Source organism: Pelodiscus sinensis, chromosome 1, assembly GCF_049634645.1.
Source record: "Pelodiscus sinensis isolate JC-2024 chromosome 1, ASM4963464v1, whole genome shotgun sequence".
Taxonomy (NCBI): Eukaryota; Metazoa; Chordata; order Testudines; family Trionychidae; genus Pelodiscus; species Pelodiscus sinensis.
This window is the reverse complement of record NC_134711.1, coordinates 163,976,659-163,993,353: the sequence shown is the minus strand read 5'-3', so window position 1 is coordinate 163,993,353 and position 16,695 is coordinate 163,976,659. Positions and strand designations below refer to the sequence as shown.

General features: G+C 38.4%; 1 long non-coding RNA gene across 1 annotated transcript in view; it reads right to left on the bottom strand.

The window, feature by feature from the left end:
- Positions 1-11,193, bottom strand: part of LOC142826912 (uncharacterized) — a 33,627-nt gene extending 22,434 nt beyond the window's left edge. Inside the window, exon 1 of the long non-coding RNA XR_012901171.1 lies at positions 11,129-11,193. This is a non-coding gene — a long non-coding RNA (uncharacterized LOC142826912). The remainder of the gene's footprint in view (positions 1-11,128) is intronic.
- Positions 11,194-16,695: the final 5,502 nt, after the last annotated feature.

Below are 16,695 nucleotides of genomic sequence, written 5' to 3'. Positions count from 1 at the left end.
AAGGTCACACACAGACACAAGGGGACACATTGGGGCAACACAGATGCAAGGGGACAATATTAACTTGTTCAACCACCAACTCAGCCCCCTGCAGCATGGTTATCTCGCAGTGAGACAGTCACATTCCATGTCTTTCCATTTAAATTAATTAAATACAGACTGAAAACTGAGAGCCATCTAATATACAATGAAGAGTGATGCAGACTACATTTACGAGTATGAGTCTCATTATTTGTTCTAGTGCTCTTATAACAATGTGTTCATTTTAGATGCCAATATAGAACATTAGAAACATAAATGAAACATTAATTAGAAAAAGCAGATCACTGGCTTTTCTAGAAAAAAGTGGTCTTCACAACACTTTGTTTCAAATATGTCTGGTCCATTAGAGAAAAAGAGACTGAGAGTGCCATCTATTGGTCAAATTAAAATGGACCTGATTTAATGGGATGGTTTGTGGCTTAAATGTAGCCAGCAGTTGTTGTAGGCTTACTGTCACCAGTGCATTACACTTTGTTAACTTTCTAAGTACTGGTCCTCATTGAAGCTTCAGAACTGGTGGAACAGAGTGAAGTTCTTATGAGGTACCAGTCTTCTGATGGATATTAATACTTCAAACTCCATAGGCCACTTTTTGAGGTGCATTTTGTTTGATGTACCATGCACATGAAGCAGCAGAAAAAAAGTTAATATTGGAATCTGATTAATAACAACATTCATCTATATCACATATTCATTCAAGGATCTCTAGGCATTTTACCATTATTATGTAAGTCTTAAAGCATCCTTGAAAGTAAATAATTGTTGTTAACACAGTTTTGTGAATAGGTAAACTGAAAAAGGAAAGTAAAAGACAAAAAACCTTGGCTACTTGGAGTTATGGGTCAGATAGCGGTCAAGAGTCTTACCAGTCCATACTGTAACAAACAAAGGACACATCCATTCAGTAGCAGTGTCAACAGTTAAATGAGGAAAGTGTACACACATATAAAGTTGTTGCTATTTTTAATCATTTATAAGAAAAAAATGGATTGGCTAGCTAGTGAACCAACATACAGCCCATAGCAGCTGAAGATAGCTTATTGCTTAGTTAGGATATTGGGCAACTGCATGAAATGAAGATGGAAAATGGCTCCTTAAAATTTTAATGTCAAAGTGATCACATTTTTTTACAATGAGCTTATTTATTTTTACCACAGGGCTGTCTTCTTTTTCTGCTGATAGCTAATTTTATAGTTGATGTCTAAGCCATCAGCAAAGAGGATTTGGAAAAGGAAAACGTGGACAGCAACAGTTTATGAATTTCATATCAGTCTTCACCAAGGCAGATTTATGTTTAAACTACTGTCACTGAATATCAACCTGGTTTGACTGGTTTGACTTTGGTCCTTGAAATCAGAGGACTAAACAAAAATCTGTAAGCTGCTTAGGCAGATTTATCAATGTGAAATAATGACTCAGAATAGCAAACTCAATAAAGCGACCTCTTCACCCCAAATATTCTGAGTTCACATTTTACACCCAACACATAAGACTATTAACAGAATTAATTATAGCACATACATATCATTTTTTGCACACTACTTTGTAAGTGTACTCCTCTGTGGCAACCTTCTGTATTATGCCAAAACTGTGAATGGAATGCCAAACTAGCATTTCAAATTGCACATTAAAAACCTGTGCGTCAGATCCTCAGAATCAGATGGCATAACTCACTGACCTAGCTCCAGAGAAGTCCATGTACATCAGCTGAGAATCTGGTGCTTTATCCTCACTGCTGGGGAGAAACAATCTGTCACTGGATTTTCTTTTCCTCTTTAAAATATTTCAAGAATATTTAATCAAAAGGATTGGCTTCAAAAAAGGAAAGCTTCAGGGATTTGCTCTTGCAAAGTGTTGAGAGTTATTACTGGAAAATGTATTAAAGAGGCTGGCAATCATCCTAATTGATGTGAAAACTTGACATAGACCTGGAGGGATGGATTTCCCCATGGGAGCTTCATAAAAGAACAGTTACTTTTAGAAAGAAGATTTCACTGTAGAGGAATATCAGAATATACCCAAATTCCACTAATCCTGTCTTCCTAATTTCTTACTATGTTTGCTAATTACTAAAATTATTTGTGGACAGAAAAAAGGCATCCTCCCTTCACTGCATTGCAAAGGAAAAAATTAACCAGAATCTTTTTGCATAAATATTTTAAGATTTTCTACATTGTGGCAATTCTTTTGCATCGATAGAGACAGACAGAAGCAAGCATGACAGTCAGAAGAGATATGAATAAAAGAGAAGAAGCATTGGAAAAGGCATTTCACCTCTTCTATATGGACTATGTTTCCAAAACAGATATGGAAAACTACTATATCTTGGCTACTCAACACGAGGCACCATTTGTTTGCGGCCTGTGATGTGGTTTGGGTTTACGTTGGGCCCAACACAGGGCCCTCATGTAGGATCCTTTGAACATGGCCTCCACTGGGAACATGCTCCACAACAGTGAGGCATCTCCCAGGCAGGGTGAGCATTGAAAGACGCAAGTGGATGGGCTGGCTGGAACAGACGGGTACAGGGTATCGGTTTTTCTAGCCCTTAGCGAGGAGGTGCCGGAAGCACCAGGGCATTGTGGGAAGTGATGGCTGCTTAGCCTTGTGAGCATAGCCTGAGAGATGTTGATGGAGTCACACTGGCTATGTTTGGGTCTGGCTCTGTGGTTTAAGGCTTAATCTTTGTATTCATGCCCATCATTTTAAAAAATATTATTTGCATATATTTGCATACATAATTGCGTGTATATACAACCATACTTATGTTGCGGCCCTCGGCATATACTGTGAGTATCATTGTGGCCCCCGGGCCTTCCAAAGTTGAGTAGCCCTGTACTATATTATCATTGTTATCAAATTAAATCCCAAAGAGATAGTACCTTCCCTGCAAATTGAGTACCATCCAGATCAACATTCTTTATATGACTCTTGTCTTCCATGATCCATCCTAGTAACACGTCAATAATAAGCAAACTGATTAAACTAAACCAGTTTTGAGTTCAGCTATGAATATCCTCACTGCTGATCTCATTCTGCCACTTAAAAAGCAGCTGATGAAGATGAAAAGAAATGAAAATATCAATCCACGGCTCTTCAACCTTTCTTACTACCCACATTTCACTGCCATTCAATACAGTTGGTTCTACATATCCACAGCTTTGTAGCAAGCTTGATGCCAAGCTCCACAGAAGTTAGCCTCTATCAAATCCTTCCTCAAGATCCATTTCTATTACAATGCCACAAAACAACTAATAACCATCAACTTATGGTGACTAACTTTAAATACAGCTGTACCTGCCAGTGTCAAAAAAGGTGCATAAAGCAAACAAGCCCAAATTGCTTTTAGTAGAATCTATATTACTGTTTGGGACATGTGAGTCAGTCAAGATCAAATTTAAATCAAGCATCTGAGTTTAAAAGGTTTTCTGCCAATCCCCTCACAAATACACTATTTTTATGCACCACTATACAGTACTTCTAAATTCCGGCCAAAATTAGGACAGCCAACATGCTATTCTTAGAGATTTTATTCATATTGTATCTTCAGTATGAATCTCTATTGTAATTAGAGATGTTATTCATATGGTATCTTCAGCTCATTAAAAAACAAAATATTCTTGACATCTTGACAGACCGTTTTTCTTGTGATATTTACAGACATAAAATATTCTGGATAGAATTCTGTTCAGTGTCCGTATCAATAGTTTTTTTGAGACTCTGATGGTTTTGTGGTTCACCCATCATTAATTATGACAACTTTGCCTTATTTTTATAATTTTGAATCTGACTTGTAACATTCCTTTATTTTTCAGATAGACTTTCATTAACTTTCACAGACTTAGAAATGTAGAGTTGGAAATGTCATCTGGTCCAATCCCCTGAGCTGAGGCATAACCAAGTATACCCTGAGTGGTGCTTGTCTCACCAGTTCTTAAAACCTCCAATGAACCTCCTTTGGAAGCCTAGTCATGTGCTTACCTATTCTTACAGTTAGATTTTTTTTTCTAACCTAACTCCATTAAACCCTTTATTTCTTTTCCTAAATTCAGTGGACCTGGAGAACGTCATCCTCTTTATAACAGTCCTAAACATAGATGAAGATCATCATCAGGTCTCCCTTCAGTCTTCTTTTCTCAAAACTAAACATACCTTGTGATTTTTCAGTTTGTCTAAATCCTTTATCATTTTTGGACCCTGTCTAGTTTGTCCATATCTTTCTAAAAGTGTAGCACGAAAAATTGGACACAATACTACATCTGAGGCTTCATCTGTGCTGAGTAAAGTGGAATAATTGCCTTCTGTGTCTTACATACAAAACTTCTGTTAATACACCCTAGAAAGATATTCACCTTTTCCATAAACACATCACATTGTAGATTCATATTCAATTTGTGATCGACTATATACTCCAAATAATTTTCATATTATAATAATATAGCCAGTTTTTTCCCATTCAGTAGTTGTGAAATTTATTTTTCCTTAAGTGTAGTACTTTGCACTTATCCTTAGTGAATCTCATCTTGTTAATATCAGATCAATTCTCCAATTTGTCATGTTCATTTTGTGTAATCCTGTGCTCCAAGGGGCTCTCAACTCCACTACCTCGCTGCCATCCACAGATTTTACATACATATTTTCTAGTCTATTATTCACGCTGTCAAATATTTAAGAGTACCAGACCCATGACTGACCCCGTGGAACCCAAGAGACTTGTCATCTCAGTTTGACAGGGAACCATTGATAATAATTTAATATTGGCCACTGCTCCATGCTTATGAGAATGTCATATAAGACTGTATCAAAAGTCTCACCAAATTCAAATTATATCTCATTTATAGCTTGCCACTGTCCAATAGGCCAGTACGGTGGTCAAAGAAGGAAATTAGGTTGGTTTGATATGATATATTCTTGGCAAATGTGTGTTAGTTGTTGCTTATAATCCTATTATCCTCTAAAATAGGTGTTTGCACACTGATTATTTAATTATTTGTTCCAGTATCTTTCCCAATATCAAAGATAGACTGACTAGTCTATAATTTTCATATTATACACAGTACCTTGAGAGGAAAGAAAAAGCATCACTGAAAGACTCCAACCACTATTTTTGTACTTTATCCAAAACAGACTAATATATACTCAAATAAATATACTGGTAAAAAATAAGGGTTAATTACACTCATATTAAGAACAGACTTTAGCATAGAGAGTGTCTTATCCAATCCTCATTTGCAGAAGAAAAAATAGCTTGAATGATAAGTAATACAGCCCCATGAGTCTGTTTTCTAAGATTTACTTGACAGTTAACTGCAGACACATTCATCAGCAAAGCAAGCTATAACACAATGCTTTTTATTCATCTTCTATAATCCCATGTCAATTCCGAGCGAGAGAGAGAGAATATGTTCATTTTTCTAACCAACAATGCATTGCTGTAATCTGAGATGCCACATTTGATATAACAAATTGACAGAATTTATGGCATTGCCATCCTTTCCTGAAAATCATGAAGGATACAATATAGTTGATGGTGAAATTATTGACTCAAATCATATCTAAGGCACTGTATAAAACCCTGTCTGGGTATCTAAGACCCCACTTCAAGTCTATTGATCAACAGCAACCAAAAATCATGCTCCAATGCTTGGAACACAGAGGTGGCTGCATCAGGAAATTAACTAGATCACATAACAGACTTGCATGAGGGATGTGCCATGAACTATCTTCCAGGATGGTAACATAAAGGATGACTGCAGATTCTAACACATCTTTTCTTAACACAGCCCAGCAGCTACTACCAGAAAATGCAACAACTCACAGACCTCTGCTTCTTTTCGATGAGAATGTCAAGAAAATTGGCAGATAAACTGATGAAGGGATTCCTTCCCCCACAACAATTCAATTCCTATCACATAGTTAAATGAAATAAAAGTGAGCCAATAAGTTTGATACAAACGGCTATTAATAAAATTACAATTTATCTTATAAATGTGGGTTAGAACAAGCTTCCCTTGGTTTACTGAATTTTAACAGACTATTTTTATACACGAGCTACATCTACACTGGCATGATTTTCCAAAAATGTTTTTAACGGAAAAGTTTTCCGTTAAAAGCATTTTCGGAAAAGCACGTCTAAATTGGCAGGATGCTTTTCCGCAAAAGCACTTTTGCGGAAAAGCGTCTGTGGCCAATCTAGACACGGTTTTCCGCAAAAAAGCCCTAATCACCATTTTCGCGATCGGAGCTTTTTTGCGGAAAACAGTACTGTGATTTCTACACTGGCCCTTTTGCACAAAAGTCTTTTGGAAAAAGACTTTTGCCCGAACGGGAGCAGCATAGTATTTCCGGAAAAGCATTGACAATCTTACATGAGATCGTCAGTGCTTTTGCGGAAATTCAAGCGGCCAGTGTAGACAGCTGGCAAGTTTTTCCGCAAAAGCAGATGATTTTGTGGAAAAACTTGCCAGTCTAGACACAGCCATGAAGTTTGGAGAATATGATAGCTCAGATGCTTAGGTTTTTGATTGCTTAATTAAATGAAATATTCAAGCTAATTTAGAAAATACATAGGAAATCTTTACTTTCTGTCCATCAGTGATGGGCACCACATGTCAAAAAGGATGACACTTCATGAGCATTAGAAAGCATATCTATTACCTCCAGGTCTGTTTGCAGAAATTCTGGGATGCCCCTTTATAACTTCTATTTTGGTTTTACATTCTGTACTGTTTTTTTTACAATATCTTTTGAAAAATGCCAGCCCTATTCCAGGACTCCAGGGGTCACCATCCTCAGGCTGGGACTCTCCAGCCTACACCAGCTTCACTGCTGCCAGGGGCTCACAGTCGAAGTAGAGGATTCCTTCCAGCTCCACCAGGGTTCCGGTTGGGTCTGGAAATATCTCCTGGGCCCTGCTGCTACTGGGGTTCCCTGCTGTGACTGGGGATTCCTCAGCCGTTACTGGGACTCCCCAGGCTCAGGATCCCTGGGGCTTAACTCCCCAATCACCCAGAAATAGGCCTTGCTGGCCCTGCTGGGGCTTCCCAGCACCCCTAGAATTCCCAGCTTGCTCATGCTCCCAACCTCCGGGGCTCTGGTCCAGAGAGTTCCAGGTTGGGAGCTTCAACCCATACTTACTCAAAGGAATAGCCACTCACTGTACAAGAGCTCCTGTTTTTCCTTGCCAAATACTTGGTGCTAATGTGCTATTGATGGCTGTGGTATACAGTAATTCCTCATTTAACACTATAGATATATTTCAGAAAATGATGGTGTTAAGTAAAAACATGTTATGGGGTGTCAATTTTCCCATTGAAAATAATGGAAACGGTGGGGGTTGTGTTTCAAGTAGTGGTATCTGTTGGGACCAGGACATAAGGTTGGGGGAGAAAGGGGACTGGGTTACAACAGGGAGGGGAGGTGTTTGGCTCTGGGGAAGGGAAGGAGAAGAGAGGGGAGTGGAGAGGGATTGGGGTGGGAGCATGCCTCTGTGACAGGTCTGCCAGGACTCACACTGTGTCCGGCGAGGGGGGGGTTGCCAGGGAACAGCGCGGCAAGTGGCGAACCCTCCACCGCTTTGCAGAGAGGCAGGGGAAGGCCCGCGCAGCTGCCGGCGATGGGCCAGCTGGGGAAACCCAGCTGCCGGTCTGCAAGCAGAGGCAGAGGAGAGGGGGCAAGGTGTCAGGTGAGGAGGAGTTAGCAGGGAACAGCGCGGCGAGCGGCGAACCTTCCGCCGCTTTCCAGGGAGGCAGGGGAAGCCCTGCGCAGCCACCGGCAATGGGCCAGCTGGGGAAATCCTGTTATTCCGGGGACTGTTGTGTAATTCAAAAAATGTTCCCTAAAAAAAATCGTGCTATTGCGAAAACATGTTAAGCGGGCATGTGTTAAATGAGGAATTACTGTACAAAGGTACATGGAAGAGCTGACCAAAATAATAGGAGACATTTTGATCATATTTTAGACCAGCTAAAAATCCAGTAAAAGCATCTAATTTTGAGGGGGGGGGGGGGGGGGTTCCAATTAAAAGGGGATAACATTAAGGAGAAAGTTTTCACAAAAAATCTCTCCCTTTTCTAACCCAATCTTTTAGGCAGATAGGTAGGTACAAAGCAGCTCTATGGCCTGTATTTGATCTCACACCAGTATAAACTGGAGTAATACAAATTAAGTCAAGAGTTATATTGATGTAACAACAGTGGGAGGTACATCTACATTGTGGCACTATTTCAGGATACTTCTGGTATCCTGATATAGCATTTTCCACATCTTGACAGTGAGCCTGTTATTTCTAAATATCTTTCAAAATAACAGGCATGCTATTCTGACTTCCCAGTTAACCTTATTCCATGAGGATTAAGGGACATTTCAGAATAGCACTCTATTTCTAAATACACTTGAAATAAGCTATGCAATTTGTGAAGCTCAAATTTCACAGCTTATTTCAAGCTACGGGTGCAAAAAGAAAAAAAGACTAGATCCATAGTCTACTGCAGTTTATATTAGAAATTTAGGCAAATCTTATAATAAAAAAGAACATATGGAGAACCCAGGGAAATCTTTCTTAGTAACCCTACTGGCAAATTTTGGTAACTTTTTATTTATTATGCTGTGCCTACAGGGGTATATGAAAACTATTACTCTAGCACATTAGAAAGTCAATATATATGGAACAGTTCATATCCCATTTACTGTTACTGATTAAAACAAATAATGGACATGACGTTTTGTCCAAATCACCATAGTATTTGTATATTAAAGTGAGTTTGTCTGATGTTGTTTGCAAGGCTAGTACATTTTCTCAAGCTGTGCTAAAGGCATCAGTGTTTAGAAAAAGTTCTGTAGCAATTTTATCTTGTAGTAATCATTGGCACGTCTGTGCTTTGGGCGATGACAATCTGTTAGCTCTAAACATAGTGAAGAGATTTGTAATGCAAATGTTACAACATTCAGTATATGGCATTGTTTCCATGTGCATGCATGTTAAAAATGCAAAGGACCCATTTCACTATCAGTGCAGGATTGTTTCTTACAGCTATTGTTTATTTTCTGGTGTCTGCTCTGATCTAATTTTAAAAGTCTCTAGTAATAGAGTTTGTCATTCAGTATTACTTTTACAGATTCTCCTCTCATGTTTTATGAGTGTAAATCAGAAGTAATTCTGCTGAAGTCTATGCCCCTCCTCCCATTCTCCTCACATCATTTTCACACAGGTGTAACTCCACTGATTTTATTTAGAGTTATTCCTGACTGAATAAGACATAAGAAAAATAATAATCTGCCCCTCTGTCTCTGAGTCTTACCACGCAGAAAACTGAGGTTAGAGTTACTTATTGTACAAAATTACAATGAAGAATCATTAATGAATGGTCCAATTTCAGATCTACTGGGAAAAATGCAGCTCTCAAGGAGATCTCTGAACAAATTCAGTTGGAATATAAACACTAATATAATAATTTGAATGTGTAACATGGTCAGAAAATAGATAAAAGTGGTAAAGATTTACACAGATTTGGGATACAAGTCTGCTCAGAATTACATTGATGTACATCAGCAGTAGACATTAATGCACTCTGACCAGTTTAAAACTGGTATAAGTCATAGAAAATCAGGCTGTTAGGCATTTAATGTATAAAACAAATATCCCATGTTTACATGTTTAGGAGATTAAAGAAAATACTGTAGCAAGAAAAATATCCAGAAAAAAATATAGTATTTGCGACGGAAAGAGCACAGTTAATACACAAACTGTTTTCTAGCTCTAGTCACTGTGCATAACACAGTAAATACTATTACTGTATTCATTTGTAGTGCATAACAGAATAGCGGCTTTATGTAGGGATTTGGGTTCCATCATGTTACACTGTACACACACAACAAAATACGTTTGTTATTCCAAACATGCAATTTATAGCACTGCTGAATTTAGTTACATTTTACTTTCCCCCTGACAATCAATCACCTGTGCAGAAAGGAATCTTTCAACCAATAAAGCAAGAGACAGGAAAAACTGACACATAGATGTTGGGATGGATTTAAAAAATACTGAAGGCCTGGTCTATTCACAATATTTGCACTGTACAGCTATTATGCTTAGAATTGTTTGGTTTTGTTGGTTTGTTTACTGAAAAACTGATATAACTCACTCCCCTCCCCCGCACTCTCCCGTTCCCCCCCTCCAGTGCAGAAACAGTCATAAAGGTGACCTTTACTGAAATAGTTTATTCCTCTTCCTGTGCATGGAAAAGATATACCAGTACACATTTACACCAATATAACTGCCAACAGTTGGCAAGGTTTTACCACTTTCACTAAACTGGTATAGCTAAAAGGATACAACAAGTATATGTAGACAAGATCTAAATGCTTTGGATTATCTATCCCTTTTCAATTGGCAGGGGTTCCTAAATCACTTTAATAATCTCATCCTTTCTATAGCTTCACTAAAACTATGCAATAGGTCTCAACTTGAAGCCAATGTAAAGTCAATGAGCCACAAATCTGTCTGAGATCTTGATTCTATAATGGGCTCTGCATAGGTTTCCAGTCCCTTGAGAGTCCATGGAACTTCATGGAAGGGATCAAAACCCTGCCGAGCACAGAAGGGAACTTTTTGAGAACTAAGTAGAATGGAATTGGATTTTTGAGAACAGAGATGATCCAGGGTAAGACTTCTTGTTTATTGAATGGGTTGAAGAATAAAAGAACTGAAAAAGAACTGGAGTAGCTCAAAGGCAAGACAATAATTTAACATTTTTCTCATGACAACATACCTTATTTCATTCCTTTTGTGTGTGTGTGTGTGTGTGTGTGTGTGTGTGTGTGTGTGTGTGTAAGGAAACAAGCATAAAAAGTATAACTAGTAAGAAAAAAAAATCTGCAGGCCATAACTTCAACTAAACTAGTCTACAATGCATTCCTATGATTTCTTAGAGAAAAGAATCTACTCCTTTCTGCATAGGAACTGAAATCAAAAGGGATGTCCTACTGAAGGACTAACTCTCCTTAATGCCCTCATTCTCCCTTCATTATGCTATCTATGTCCCATGACAGCAACATTAATTTGACATGGCTGAGTTATGCTACCTACTATTTTTTGTAGTACTTCCTCGTAGTGCCTTAGGCAGGGTCTCCCACTTTGGCTCTTGGGGCCAGAAAGACATACATAAATCCAATGCTGTATAAGGAGCAATTAAGCTACAGGTTGTTTAGCTGTAAGCAGTTACCAGATGTGCCTAATAAATTATTTGATTATAAGTGGCTCATCTAGGTTTAATTTCTGTTGTAAGCATGCATAAAGCTAACATTCAAGGCTTTCTGTGTTTGCAACATTGTTTGCCAATGCACCCTTACAATTTGGTGCTATGGACTTGGCTATAGCTTATAACTATATTTAGCATTTATATAGTGCTTTCAATGTTCAAAGCATTGTTCAGTTAATTAACACATCCTCACAACAGTCCTGTGAGGCAGGTGGGAAAGGATTACTATTCCAATTTTGCAAATGAGGAAACAAAATGGAAGTGACTTGCCCAAAGTTACAACTTCCGCTTAGGACCAGAGGATCAGAATGGAACTAAGAACCTGATTTCTAATCCCATGCTCATTTGAGCAGACCACACTACTTACTTTACCTAAACCACATTACTTGCAATAGCAGACAAACAAGAACTTGCTATGAAAAACACACAGTGCAAGTTCTAGTCATTTCACTTCCAGATAGACTTGGGTTAGGTCATTATAACAAAACAGTCTTCACAAACATTCTTTCTAATTCTGAGCACCTGATCTCTTTGATCACATTCATATATAAATATTTTTGCAAATGAGTTTTTCATCACTCAAATGTTGGAGAATGATTACTCGTTATACAAATACTGATATTCCATGTGACCAAGGGTATTCTTGTGCAAACAAATGTATTTGCCATTTATTGTTCTTTTGTTTAAAAAAATTCAGTCCTCCAATCAGGAAGCAAGAATGTCATATGATGTTGGTGACCAATCACACACCATGCATAATGAACAGCCAAGGTGAACACTTCATGAAAAACTCAGAGGCTGCAATTCATGAACTGTTCATCAAATGACTATAAATAACAAATAGATGAATGAAAATCAATAATGGGTAATTCATGAACAAAAAAGTGCTAAATTCTTTGGATAAATTATGACTGAATCAATCAGCTCTCTTTCTACAGTTCATTATATTATTGGAAGCTATTTATAAGAGAGATAGGAACAGTATATTTGGCTGCAGCCATTTGTTTTTAGACAACAGAAAATACATGTTGGTTTTTATTACCCTTTTCATGGCATTTCATGAAAAATCACCACAAGAACCAAATGTAATTGATACAGCAGTGACAATGAATTTCAAACTCACCAGTGGTTTCAAAATTCAGCTAACATTGCAAATTATATGGCACTGATTTGATTAAGCAATTAATAATGAAAAACCTATTGTGTTAAATGATCGAAGTCTGCAGAAATATGAATGAAACCCTCAGTTTCAGAATTCCATGAAGCTATTTAGGGGCAGTTATTGCAAGCCAACCAATAGTAACTCCTCAGTAGCTGTCTGATCAGAAATTTGTTCAGCCCTATAGGAAAGCATACTGCAGAGTGCTATTGCTCCCCATTCTACTTCCAGCTATGCTTAGACCTAAGTACATTTTTTGGCTGACTAATTCTATTCACACATTTGCCAGTTTCTGTCAAAAAACTGGGAGAGGGGCATGCTGCAGTCACAAGAGAACTCAGGTACCACTCACAAAACCAGAAGAGGGGGTAGGGCACCTTCTTACACCCTTTAGCTAGAGTACTCACCTGGGATAACCCAGGTTTAAGTCCCCATTCTGCCTGAGGCAGAGCAGGGGCTTAGTCTTAGGTCTCCCACAGTATAGATGAGCCTCCTAATCTTTAGGGAATTCTGCAGTGGGGCCTCTCTAATACTTTTTGCAGCAGGGACTGGAATCCAGGGCTATGTCTACACTCGCGGCTTCTTATGCCAGAAATATGCAAATGAGGCTAAGCATGGAATATCGCCAAGCCTCATTTACATACCTAATGAGCCACCACTTTTGCAGAAGAGGCTCTTGCGCCAGACGGAGCTGTCTACACTGCCCCTTCTTGCGCAACAAAAACCCTCTTGCGCAATGCCATTACGCCGATTACTTTTCAGGAAGAACGGCATTGCGCAAGAGGGGTTCTGTTGTTACATCCCATTGGCTTTGTAACTTTCAGCTCGCACTTGTATGTGGGCTGAACTGTTCTTTTTCTGAACATGAAATCCATATTTTACATATGAAATTTTTCGGATAGACATATAGTGCAGACAAGAAGCAGTTAAGAAGGAAGCAGAGAACAAGCTATAGCTATGCACATTCAGAAGTAATTTACAATAAATCTGGTGCCTTATTAAGCAGTAAATATAGTGTTGAGCCATTTTTTTAAAACAAAGAACAAAGGGAACATGGATTAAAATGAAACCAAATTAGATTAAAAATTACTTGCAGTGTTAGTGCTGAAAATAATAAATCAGGCACACGGGCCTACTAGAATGCACTGTGCAAAGCATAAAAAATAGAATCAGCTGTAAACTGTTTAATGCTGCCCTCATGGACACAAGGTGATAAAAAAAGGAATAAGCCATTTTTATAATACTTTAGGGCCCAATCCAGAATAAAATATAACGGGTTTTCTGGCTGGGCATGTTGTGAGTGCTGATTTTTAGTGATTTCTGTGGCTTTATGTGCACTTCTAGAGTATAAAAGCTGAACATATTTTTCATTGAATTAGTCCTTCAGGTAGCTATTTTTACTCTCAAAAGATAATAAAGCTGACCGGAGTTCCAATTTCTTGTGAAATAATTAATCGTTAAAACAAAGACCAAGTTAAAAAAAATTGTTTCAACTTTTCCAAAATCAGGAAGCAAAACTCTTAAAATCTTATTGTTGTAAGATCCATCTACCATCTTCAACCAAAATATATCTGTGTGGATGTTAGAATCTTCAGGCTTACTATGAATTGGGAAGGCAAAAATCATGGTTAATAAATTACTCTCTTTGTGTTTTTAAAATGCAATTATATAAGTTCCATTTCAATTTACTATGAATAAATGTCCATTGTTCTTAATAAAAACATGAATTTTTAAATTAGTAGTATTATAATAGCAACAGTATTCTTTGTTTATTGTGTATTTGTTTAAGAAGGATGGGCTTTGTAACTTAAGACTAAGTTAGATAAAAAGAATTAAATACTAATAAAATTTATTATTATTTTAAAACTTACAAACCCCACTCCTCTATTAAATAATCACAGAAACAAAAAACTACCGTGGCTGTGGCAATACTAATAAAATCTGACAACATATTAATTCTTTTCCCTTCAGCACTCAGTAGAGGTTCCTTTCTTTCTTCTGCTATGATTGTGTCTCTGAAGGTATGTCTACATTACTTCCTTCGAAAGAGGAATACAAATGCAGATAAATGAAATTGCAAATGAAGCGTGGATTTGAATTTCCCATGCTTCATTTGCATAATCATGTCTGGCCGCTTTTCTGAAATACCGTATTTCGAGAAAAAAATTGGGTTATTTCGAAAAGAAAATTGAAAAATGAGGTTTAAGGCTTATTTTTAAGGAAGGGTTTCTTTTCAAAATAGCCCCTTTTTTTCCTCAAAATACGGTATTTTGGAAAAGCGGCCAGATGCGATTATGCAAATGAAGCACAGAAAATTCAAATCCGTGCTTCATTTGCAAATTCATTTGTCTGTATTTGCATTCCTCTCTCGAAGGAGGAATGCAATTTAGTCTTACCCTGAGTAACATCATTCACAAACATTCACAAACTCATTCAGCAACCTTCCCCATCTTGGCACCTCATAGAGCTACCTTCTTTCTTGTTCTGTACAAATAAAATCTTCTTCTGTCTCTCATATATTTTTTTGTGAATGTCAAACCATCAGCTACAATGTAATATGATCAAACCAGAATTTGTAGTATTTCCCCCACAATCCCTCCTTTCTCCTTCCTTTCTCAATCACTATAGACACCACCATGTTCCTCCCTATTACTTAGGCCTATAAGCTGTGTGACATGTTTGACTAAGCCCTCTCTTTAGGGCAAGGGTGGGCAAGAAGAAGCCCATGGACCAGACACAATTCACCAGGGTTGGCCACAGGCAGGCCACTGGCACTTTATTTACCTGTGTGTCCACAGGTACAGCCACTTGCAGCTCCTGTTGGCTGCAGATCACTGTTCCCGGCCAATGAGAGCTGCAGAAATTGGTGTCCCGGTCTGAGCTATTTCCCACAGCTCCCATTAGCTAAGATTGGTGGCCTGCAAGGGGCTAGCCCTGGCAAACTGCATCTAGCTTATTGCCCACCCCTACTCCAGAGCTGCCAGGCTGTCTAAATCTTACTAATTCTTGCTATGTAACATCTCTAGACAATGGCTTTTCCTATCTAGCTACATTGATAGGCCTCCAACCAGGCCATCATCATATTACTTCCAGATTAGTGCCTCTGGCTTTCCAAAATCTTTTCTTGTTCATATCCTTTCAGAATGTTGCAATAAAGATCATTTTACTAGCTCAATATCTTGACCCTGTTTCAGGGGGGCAGCATGTTAGTCTGTTTCAGAAAAAAAAAGAGGTGTCCCCAAAAGCTCACAACCAACTAAATTTGTTAGTTTTTAAGATGCCACGGGACCCTTCATTTTCACCTTGATAAGGTCACACCTCTCGTTAGCAATACTCAACCTGCTCTCCTTTCTCTATATTATCAAGTAAAAACTACTTGGCTCTACCTTTTTATACGTTCATGGTCTTTTTCCCACTTTATTATCTCTCATTCACACTCAGAATATTGACTCCCACCACCAATCAGCCAATAATGCCAGCCTCCTCTACCCACTGGTAGAGAAAAGTATTTTTATGGTTTCTCTCATGCTGTTCTTCATGCTTTGGAGGAGCTCTCCATATACATCCACAAATCTACTTTTTTTTTCTCCTTTAAATCTCTTCTTAGAACTCTCCTGAGTTTCACTATTATAGTTAGACAGCAGGTGTGCTGTGACTACTGCCTACCATTGATAATGTATCCTCATTGTTTCCTTGTACTCTATTAACCACTTGTAGTCTCTTGTGTTACACTAAGGCTACGTCTACACTGCAGGAATTTGTCACAGAGGCAATGCAAATGAAGCGCTCATTAGCATTTCTCACACTCTTATTTGCATAGTGTCTTCCGATCCGTTTTGTGAAAGAGATTTTTCTGGAAAAAACACCATTTAGACGGGGCAAAAAAACCTTTTGCGCAAGTGTAGCCAGACAGCCCCCCCCCCCTCCATCTCATCCATCTTATTTGCCTCTCTGAGGTTCCCGAAGCATACAGGGCAGAGAAGGAGCAATAAAATCAGAATAGTCTATGCTGGCTCATCTGATCCTGAGAAGCTGAAAACATAGATATGAGGAGAAAGCGATTAAGGCAATAAGCTAGCCTCGAGGCTGCGAGAAGTGCCCGGCTGGCACCCATGTTGATAGGAACACACAGCCATCCCTGGGAGAGGAATCCCCCACTGAGAAAAGAATCTCCAGCACTTCCAATTTAATCCTCTCAACTCTCTCTTACAAGTGTAAATTAAGTTCACAACTCCC